This window comes from Conger conger, chromosome 5, assembly GCF_963514075.1.
Source record: "Conger conger chromosome 5, fConCon1.1, whole genome shotgun sequence".
Lineage (NCBI taxonomy): Eukaryota > Metazoa > Chordata > Actinopteri > Anguilliformes > Congridae > Conger > Conger conger.
The window spans coordinates 63,587,492-63,597,970 of NC_083764.1; the positions used below are offsets into that span (position 1 = coordinate 63,587,492).

Consider the following 10,479-nt stretch of genomic DNA (forward strand, 5'->3'; position numbering starts at 1 on the left):
AGGTGTCGTAGGTTCCGTCGACAGGTGACAGTGGATGGTGGGAGAGATGGATGGGTGTTAGAGGAGAGTGGAAGAGAGAAAGAGATGAAGGAGTGGTCAGATATATGGAGTGGTGTTACAGAGAGGTTGGTTGTTGTGCAGCTCCTTGTGAAGATGAGGTCAAGAAGGTTGCCTGCTTTGTGGGTGGGAGGGGAAAGAGTGAGGGTAAGGTCAAAAGAAGAGAAGAGGGAGAGAAAGGTAGACTGGGTGGACTCTGAGTTGAGGTTGAAGTCACCCAGGAGGATCAGGGGGGTGTCATTGACAGGTGAGGAGCTGAGGAGGATGTCCATCTCATCCAAAAAGTTTCCCAGAGGACCCGGGGGGCGATAAACAACAATAACAAACAGTTTGCACGGCAGAGTAACAGAAGCCGCATTAAATTCAAAAGAGGAGAAGGAGAGGGATGAGGAGAAGACACTAGATCTCCATGAGGATGAGATTAGGAGACCTGTGCCACCTCCTCTGCCAGAGGATCTGGGTGTGTGGGAGAAAGAGAAGGCAGAGGAAAGGGCAGCCGGGGTGGCCGTGTTCTCAGGTGAGAGCCACGTCTCAGTTAAAGCCGGTAAATATCGATACATAGTCCTTATAAGAAAAAACAAAACAAAAAAAACAGCCAAAATAACAGCCACAGACGTAGTCCTTATAACACACTATAGACCGCGATGAAGGTCAGGTGCTCCTGAAACTCCCAAACGTCTCCACAGGTCCCAAGCGAGCTCAATAAAATTGGCCCCAGTGCTGGAGCCTCATTGCCTGTTTGAGATTGTAATAGAAGTGCAGGGGCCGTCTGACTGACTGACCGCTGGCGCGGAGTCTGAGAGTTATGACAGACACCAACACATTTCCATACTCACACACCCGGGCCGGAGAAAGAGGTTATTATGCAATTGTATTCACAGTTCACCAACTCGGGGCTGCCTTCTCGTGCTCTCCTCTCTCTCCCTCTCTCTCCCTCTCTCCCCCCTCTCCCTCTCTCTCTCCCCCCTCCCTCTCTCTCTCCCTCCCTCACTCCCTCTCTCTCCCTCTCTCCCCTCTCACTCTCTCCCTCTCCCTTTCCCCCTCTCCCTCTCTCCCCTCTCACTCTCTCTCCCTTTCCCCCTCTCCCTCTCTCCCTCTCTCTCTTGCTCTCTCTCTCCTCTCCTCTCCTCTCCCCTGTCTCTCTCGCATTCTCTCGGTCTCTCTCCTCTCTCTCACATTCTCTCCTCTCCTCTCCTCTCCTCTGTCTCTTTCACATTCTCTCGGTCTCTCTCTCTCCTCTCCTCTCCTCTGTCTCTCTCACACTCTCTCTCTCCTTTCCTCTCCTCTCTCACATTCTCTCTCTCCTCTCCTCTCCTCTTCTCTGTCTCTCACATTCTCTCAGTCTCACTCTCTACCACTCTCTATCCCCTCTCTCCCTGCCTCCCTCCCTCCCCCTCTCTCACAGACGTTTGAATTATTTATATGAGACAGTAGTTAAAGGTCTTAGACCTTGTAACTACTCATTAAACATCTTCTACATTAATGATGGCAGCCAGGGCAGATCCAGTGTTAGCCGAGAGCTGCTGCACAGATACAGAGAGGACCCAGGGGCCCTGCAAGCACAAAATATCACCATTTTTATTAGTCCGTTTCCTTTTTGATTAACTCCAGTGTCTACTGATGCAGCCGTCACCAGTGCGAGAGAGAGAGAGAGGGGGAGAGAGAGAGGGGGGGGGGGGATAGAGAGAGAGAGAGAGAGTTCATTTAACTCTGAAGCATTATTATTATTTTGTTAAATATTGCTTCGTTTAACTTGCATAGGTGTCTCCCGTTCCATTCTGTATTGAATTTTTTTATTTTTTTTACTTTTTTAAATTTTAATTGTATTGAATCGGTCTTCCATTTGTCTCATTGTCATGCAGTCGGGCCAATAAAGCGTCGCTGAATTGAATGAAATCTGTTATTGTATTGAGAGAGAGAGTCAGAGAGGGGAAAAGAAATCCGGAGAGGGATCATGCGGATACGCGATACGGCGTCTAACACGGGAAACCCTGCACTTACAGTTCTGTAGAGACATCCTCCGCGCACAGAGGAGAACATGTAACGGGCGGCCTGTAGCGTAGTGGTTGAGATGCATGCCTGGGACCCACAAGCTCGGTGGTTCTAATCCCGGTGTAGCCACAATAAGATCTGCACAGCCATTGGGCCCTTGAGCAAGACCCTTAACCCTGCATTGTTCCAGGGGAGGATTGTCTCCTGCTTAGTCTAATCAACTGGACGTCGCTCTGGATAAGAGCGTCTGCCAAAATGCCTGTAATGTAAAGTGCAGTGCTGAATTAGGCAAATATCCACTGCTTATTCACATTCGAAAACAGTCATCCACTTCTGGGAGCATCTGAGAAATAACCCCCCCCCCCCCCCCCCCCCCCTTCCTAATGATGGCTGTTACAAGGCTCTGAAATGTGACGATCTGAGTTTTTCCTCACTCAGCTGGTCCTGAGGCAGTGGTCCTGACCCCCCACTAACACCGCCCAGGACGGCACGACCACCAACGCCGTGCCAGTCTGAGCCGACCAAATTACAGCAACACCATGCCGCTCTTTGGGGAAACTGGGATACAAAAGTTCAGAGCAAATTGCCGTGTTATTTGGAGGCGCTGCGGCAGGTTATCTGATTTCAGTGAAGAAAGAAAGAAAGAAAAAAAAGAAAAGAAAGATAAACTCAGAAATAATGCCGACACCAGCAGACCTGGCTGCCCGAAGAAGGCCGTGTAACTAACAGCGTTTTTGAGACGGATACACTTTCTCACAAACATAACAAACAAACAAACAAACAAAATGGATAATGCCTCTTTCCAAAATGCAGGCTGTACTGTTATCCGGCTTTTCTGAAACTGTCTGAAACACAACAAAGGTTGTCTATAACTTTGGCTGTGAACACGTGTCCCTGCCCTTCACAACCAGAGAGAAAACATAACCCATAATTCATCTTATTTTCCTGTATTCAGAACTATTTTCCAATCATTCATTCTGCTGTTGTTTTGATATACCGCATGTTCGGTTATCGCTATTAGATTATCTTTGTTTTCTTTTGACTGTTATACAAACAATACTTCGTTAATTTTTATTATGTATTGGCATGCAATAACGTGCCATGATGATAAAGCGATTCAATTGAATTGAAGGAGAACAGATGGGGGAGAGAGAAAGGGAGACGACAGGAAGAAGGATAGTGATGAGAAACAGAATGACAGAAACAGAAAGGAACGGTTTTGGGTTGGGGTGAACCGAGGTTCCTGCTTATGCAACTGTATTCGGGGGTGCAATAACCGGCCACTGAAAAACGAGGTGTCGAAGTTAATACACTTTCTCCCTTCCGCACAAGAAGAGGGATCTGGCAGACTTGTATTTATTTGTTTGTTGTGATTATACCAATATGTATATAAACTGTGATTTATATCACGCCATTCCAATTTTTCTGTTCGTGAATTTGTTATTGCGCTTTGGTTTTTACTGTGAACAATTCGCATTTTTATTTGCTATGCCAGCAGATCTCCCATTTGGATTGGATCTCAATCGTCCCAAAGTACCCGGCCAAGTAGACGGCTAGCGCAGGATGAAATACTGCCAAAAGCTGGGAAGGAACCCCGAGGTGTAGGAACTGAATAATATGCTCTATCTTTAATTATTGTTTGTGTTTTTACGTGCGTTGTTTCGCTCCTCTATAATTTATCCTCATGAGCTGATGCCTCGAGAGAGATTTTATGTTAACTTAAGAGTATACACCCAGAGACCACTTAACAATATTTATTCAACTTATTTTTTAGATTCTTCTGCTGCTGTAGCCTATCCACTTAGAGGTTTGACGCGTTGCGTGTTCAGAGGTGCTCTTCTGCATACCACTGTTGTAATGTGTGGTTATTTGCGTTACTGTCACCTTCCTGTCAGTTTTGACCAGTCTGGCCCTTCTCTTTCATTAACAATGCGTTTCTGCCTGCAGAACTGCTGCTCACTGAATGTTTTTATTTTTTTTCGTGCTATTCTCTGCAAACGCTATAGACTGTTCTACGTGGAAAATCCCAGGAGATCGGCAGTTTCTGAGATACTCAAACTCGTTGTGTGTGTAATTAAAAATGATTTTCCTGTTTTTGGTCATTCTTTGGAGGTAAGATTAATGACTACTGCAATTAGGAAGCACCCTGGCAGCTGTGCAGAAAGTGTGAATAGCGAAACTTATTAAAATTAACAATGATGTGACGTACTGGTCAGGCTTGGCTGTTTGTAAAAGTTAACGCTAATTGCATGTTTGTATATTATTCATAGGACTTCGACAAGGAGATTTTTTTGAAGAAATGTTGACATTATGTATTGTACCCGGTTCTGAGTGGTCCTTTTCACACTGTGATTAATTCCAGTAGTTCCTGTCACTTTTCGTAACCTTTGGGGGGTTTTTTTCTTCTTCTTAGCACTGGCTTCCATCTGAAAATCTGTCCGTCATACACACACACACACACACACACACACACACGCGTGCTTTTATATGTGTAAAATAGGGACTATATGGGGGTAGTTGCTCTATCAAGACAAGACCAAAAATGTGCTGAACTGTATCTCCTTAACGAGGGAAGGTCAATCTATGACATTAAAGGCAATTAAACAGAACGGCGAACAAGTCTTCCAAAAAAGATTTGGCAATTTTTCCCAAAGATTTTGATGGAGAGAGAAATGTGGCCTCGTTGCTTTTTATTATTTAATTTTATTTTTTTATCTCTGAAAGTTTTCTGGTAATCACGGGGCTGTCGTTCTGTGTCCTCCCCCACGCCCGGCTTCTGAGCGCGCCGCTAATCACTTCTGCGTCGGGCCACAAATCAAACGCACCGCGCCTTCGGTCCGAGCTGGCACGGCGGAGACGGTGGAGGCCAATTTGCGGTCGGCGGACCAATTACAGACAAGTTACAGACGAATGATCTCCCTGTGTTCCCTGCCAGCGCGCTCACTCTCTCATGTGGGTTATGCTGTTCTTATAATGCCCTGAGAGCAGTAGTGCCCGTGAACAGGAATATGTGTGTATTTCCATCTGCGTCTGCATGTGTGTGTGTGTGTTTATGTGACTGTGTGGATGCAAATGTGTGCGCGCGCGCGCGCGTGTGTGTGTGTGTGTGTGTGTGTGTGTGTGTGTGCGTGTTATAGAGTGTGTGTTTGTGTGTGTGTGTGTGTGTGTGTGTTAGAGCGTGTGTGTGTGTGTGTGTGTGTGTGTGTTAGAGCGTGTGTGTGTGTGTGTGTGTGTGCATGTTTGTGAGTGTGTGTGTGTGTGTGTGCATGTTTGTGAGTGTGTGTGTGTGTGTTAGAGAGCGTGTGTGTGTGAGTGTGTGTGTGTGTTAGAGCGTGTGTGTGTGTGTGTGTGTGTGTGTTAGAGCGTGTTTGTGTGTGTGTGTGTGTGCGCATGTTTGTGAGTGTGTGTGTGTGTGTGAGTGTGTGTGTGTGTGTTAGAGAGCGTGTGTGTGTGTGTGTGTGTGTGTGCATGTTTGTGAGTGTGTGTGTGTGTGTGTGTATGTTTGTGAGTGTGTGTGTGTGTGTGTGTGTTATAGAGCGTGTGTTTGTGTGTGTGTGTGTGTGTGTTATAGAGCGTGTGTTTGTGTGTGTGTGTGTGTGTTATAGAGCGTGTGTTTGTGTGTGTGTGTGTGTGTGTGTGTGCATGTTTGTGAGTGTGTGTGTGTGTGCATGTTTGTGAGTGTGTGTGTGTGTGTTATAGAGCGTGTGTTTGTGTGTGTGTGTGTGTGTGTGTGTGTTATAGAGCGTGTGTTTGTGTGTGTGTGCATGTTTGTGAGTGTGTGTGTGTGTGTGTGTGTGTGCATGTTTGTGTTTGTGTGTGTGTGTGCTAGAGAGAGTGTGTGTGCTAGAGAGAGTGTGTGTGTTAGAGAGCGTGTGTGTGTGTGTGTGTTAGAGAGCGTGTGTTTGTCTGAGTGCGCACAGCTTTGAGTGACGTGCATAAGAAAAGGGCTCCATTTTGGCTCTTATCAGTCAGTGCAGAAACAGAGCCGTAGACGTGCAGTCGCTGTCACTTTGCTGAGGCACCCGACTGTACGTCACTCAAAGCTTTGCCATTAAAGGATAATGGAGCCAGTTGTCCCCCCGGTCAACAGAAGTTCACATTGAAGGTTAGGAATTTTTCCAAGTGGTGCAAAACTGATGATTGAGTTTTGGAAGTTTCATTTTTTTTCATTTGATCACATCTATCTTAACAGCTGCTCCAGGACCTGTAGAATGTTTTATATTTGAAAAAAATAAAGACCGCCTACCATATTTCAAAATGCATGGGATCTAATCCCATACATAACATAAATTTCACCACATGCAGTACCATGTAATTCCAATGGAGGGAAGAAGGGTGAAACTGATGCAGGATTAGGATGCTCTGCTTGTTTTAGCAGGTGTACAGCGTTTGTGAAATGTGTGAATGTATAATGTGAATGGAGAAAAAATAAATGCAGGTACGCCTTTGTTTCAAATAGACAGTTTAATATAGTAGAGGAACTAGTGGTTCTGTTCCCCGAGTACAGATCAACAAGAACCAGCAAAAGAGGGAGAATATTATACAGGTTATACCCTGTCCCTCAACGGAGACAGTGGAACAAACGGCCGTTGTCATACATTACAACACATCACAGGAGCGGGGAGGGGGGTGATTAGATCTGGTGAGGGGGTAAAGTGATTAGGTGTGGTGGGGAGGTAAAACAATGTGTGGGGAAAGGGGTTGAGGGAGGGGCTGGGGAGTCTTGGCTGTAGTGGACTTGCCTCCCATGTTTTCCAACAGCAGGTAGCTATAGCGAGTTGCAGCCTGGCCACCCTGTTGTAAATGGTAAATGGTTGGCATCTATATAGCGCCTTTATCCAAAGCGCTGTACAATTGATGCTTCTCATTCACCCATTCATACACCGACGGCGATTGGCTGCCATGCAAGGCGCTGACCAGCTCGTCAGGAGCATCTGGGGGTTTGGTGTCTTGCTCAGGGACACTTCGACACAGCCCGGGCGGGGGATCGAACCAGCAACCCTCTGACCACCATATGACTGCTCTTACTGCCTGAGCCAATGAGACGACTGCTCTTACTGCCTGAGCCAATGAGACAACTGCTCTTACCGCCTGAGCCAATGAGACGACTGCTCTTACCGCCTGAGCCAATGAGACGACTGCTCTTACCGCCTGAGCCAATGAGACGACTGCTCTTACCGCCTGAGCCAATGAGACGACTGCTCTTACCGCCTGAGCCAATGAGACGACTGCTCTTACCGCCTGAGCCAATGAGACGACTGCTCTTACCGCCTGAGCCAATGAGACGACTGCTCTTACCGCCTGAGCCAATGAGACGACTGCTCTTACCGCCTGAGCCAATGTTGCGTCAAACTCCTGGTTTGCATCTCGCAGTGTCGCCTCAGTATGTTTGGTTTCATGTTTTTCATGTTCTCTATCCTGCCTGTGTTGTCAGCGTTTTCGTGTTTTTGTTACCTCCGTGCACACCGTAGTCTCCCCGTCACTGTGCCCTGGGTCCGCCGGGCTACGCGGCAGGGCAGCACCACCCTGGAGAACACGCAGCGGAATAACGACGGCGCAGTCGCGGGATTTCTGACAGCTCGCGTGTTTGAACTACGCCGCGTGTAAACACGCGTGGCGCCAAACTCACAGCAAGCACAAAGTCTGTCTGTTCTCCGCAACATCCTTTAATTAAAAGTCAACGCGAACGGGCCGTCGTTTCCGCGTTAAGAGCGACGTGCTCGAGGGCTACAGTACTGCGCAGAAGTCTTTAGACTTTATTACACAAATGTTCATTTTTTTTGTGTGTGTTAGGATAACTCAATTTCCAAATATTCATTTTCCAAAAGACTTAATTTTACAGAGACATACTTCTTAAATAAAAACTTGATCAAGGCTGTCTGAGATCAGAAGCAGTGGCCAACCACAGTCTGCAGAAGAACTGTGTTCTTCAACATGCTTGGAACAACCTCCCTGCTGATTGCCTTATAGAACTGCAGGACAGCATTGGCTCATCTCAGAGAAGTAATGCAGTTTAAACACCGAAGGGTGGTCACAAAAAATATTGATTTGATTCAGTTTTTAACTATTCTGCCAAATTACTAAAATGTAATGTACGTTTATTTAGGACCTTTCGTTTAATTATTTTTGAAAGAATCGTATCTGTACAGAATGTTGTACAGGTGCCTAAGACTTCTGCACAGTGCTGTAGGTCTCCGGTGGAGCTGGCAGCCACACTGTATTGAGCGGCAGATATTTAAATATAAAAGATTAATTGAAAAAAGGAACAGAGCCTGTGCAACACAGACAGGATGTCATACACAACCCTCAGTGTGACACTGTGGTTGTTTGGTGTGCTGCTTGCTCAGAGGATGTAGGTGAGGCCTACACCAAGAACAAAAGGTGTCACATTTCCAGTATTTGCTTCTGCCCGGAACCCAACGAGGTTGTCACCTTTAACCTTGTTATGTGGGATTTCCAGTAGCGTGCACACGTTCTTTGTCAGTTGGCAATGGCAGGCAAAGACAGGAGTCCATGGAGAGTAATGAAGTTCCGTTTATTGTAGAATGGATTCTGCATCGTCAGCTGTTCAACTGTTGTTTCGATAGAAATACTCAAGATACAAAATACAAAATAACGTGCGAGAGCACTTTGCTAGGCTGCACGGATGGTGCAGTGGGTAGCACTGCCGCCTCACAGCAAGGAGGTCCTGGGTTCGAATCCCCGTCGGCCGGGGCCTCTCTGTGCAGAGTTTGCATGTTCTCCCCGTGTCTGCGTGGGTTTCCTCCGGGTACTCCGGTTTCCTCCCACAGTCCAAAGACATGCATGTTAGGCTGATTGGAGAGTCTAAATTGCCCATAGGTATGAGTGTGTGTGTGAGTGAACGGTGTGTGTGCCCTGCGATGGACTGGCGACCTGTCCAGGGTGTATTCCTGCCTTTCGCCCAATGTATGCTGGGATAGGCTCCAGCCCCCCTGCGACCCTGTTCAGGATAAGCGGGTTCAGATAATGGATGGATGGATGGATGGATGGATGGATGGAGCACTTTGTTAACACAAGTTACTCGGTGAAACACACACAGCCACTTGCTGGGTTGAGAATTATCCTTCCTTCTCAGACTTTCCCCAAAGTTTACCCAATGGCTCCAACATGGACTTCAACAACCAAGTACACGAACAACCGCCGCCTCGCTTTTCGCGGGCCAGGGTTTTATACTCAAATGTATCACCTAATGCAGTTCTCACTTGGGTCCGCTCCGGACTGCCCAAGCTAGTTGTGTTTTCTCACCCTCATTTTTACACACAAAATCAGGAATAACGTTTACAATACAATGCTGATCCATAAACAAGCTGGTTCATGAAAAACCTTAACAGCATATGCCATTCCAAACAGTTGCAATGCACATTTAATTCTGCAAAATGTTGTTGTTTTTTTTTCAGGTTTTTTTTTTCCCGGGTGATGAGGTTGAAGACTGTTGAAGTGTGTGCGTCAGCGCCCCCATGTGGCTCTCGCCCAACACAGCAGAATGTACCGCGAACACAAATCTGTCACAATATTCTAAAAATGAATTAATTGGGCGAGGTATTTGCCGTCGCCTTTGTCAACCCCTCAGCCTTTCAGAACGCGGTGTTCAGGGGCTTACAATAACAAAAACAACGCTTGATGCGATTCAGAATATTTGTTTATAATCAAATTCCGTTCACGATTCTATTTGCGGACTTGGCCTTGGCTTTTTCCCCGGGTCTGCCAGGCCATCAATCATCTGATGCTCCCGAGTTCCCCCCTCTGAAAAAGGACGGCGCGTCGGTGACTGGGAACCGGCGATAACGATCTTTTCACCGTGAAGCTGACGGTCATAATCAACACTGCCTCCACTCCCGTTAGCTTCCCTGCCTACTGCGTATCTGGCCAACCTTCACGAGCCGAGATGAGTAATGTGCCGATAGACACAACGCGGCTGCTTCTTAATTAATTACGTCTTACCAAGCATTTATAGGCGGAGGCTAATTGTTGTGGAAAATAATCGTATTTTATTTAAGTCTGATTATGTGCCTGGATAATCCATGCTAATTTGAAGTTCATGTCCTAATTAAGGAAGACTGATCTCCGAGTGCAAAACTACAACAACAGAAGATCTGCGACTCAGCAGTCCAACGGCAACTTCCATCTCCAGAAAAGGATAGGAGGAACTTGATGATATGTATATTTTTAACAGGCCTCAAAATCATCAATTTAATTATTGGGCAGCATCACAATGAGTCCTCAAAATAAAATGATGTTTTTTAAACAATTGTAAATAGTAAAATCTATTCTCAGTAACAGTATTTTGCTGAAGCCATTGAAAAACAAGGTGCAAGATGCAGATGTATGTCCAGTGCATTGGGAGATAGTGATGTGTATGGATTGTGTATTATAGTGAGGCATTGTGGGTAACTCTTTTGTAGGCTTTGC

At 46.3% G+C, this 10,479-nt stretch overlaps 1 long non-coding RNA gene across 1 annotated transcript in view; it reads left to right on the forward strand.

Moving 5' to 3' along the window:
• The window catches only part of LOC133128350 (uncharacterized), a 60,354-nt gene extending 50,223 nt beyond the window's left edge, over positions 1-10,131 (forward strand). The window contains exon 4 of the long non-coding RNA XR_009708746.1: positions 9,468-10,131. This is a non-coding gene — a long non-coding RNA (uncharacterized LOC133128350). The remainder of the gene's footprint in view (positions 1-9,467) is intronic.
• Positions 10,132-10,479: the final 348 nt, after the last annotated feature.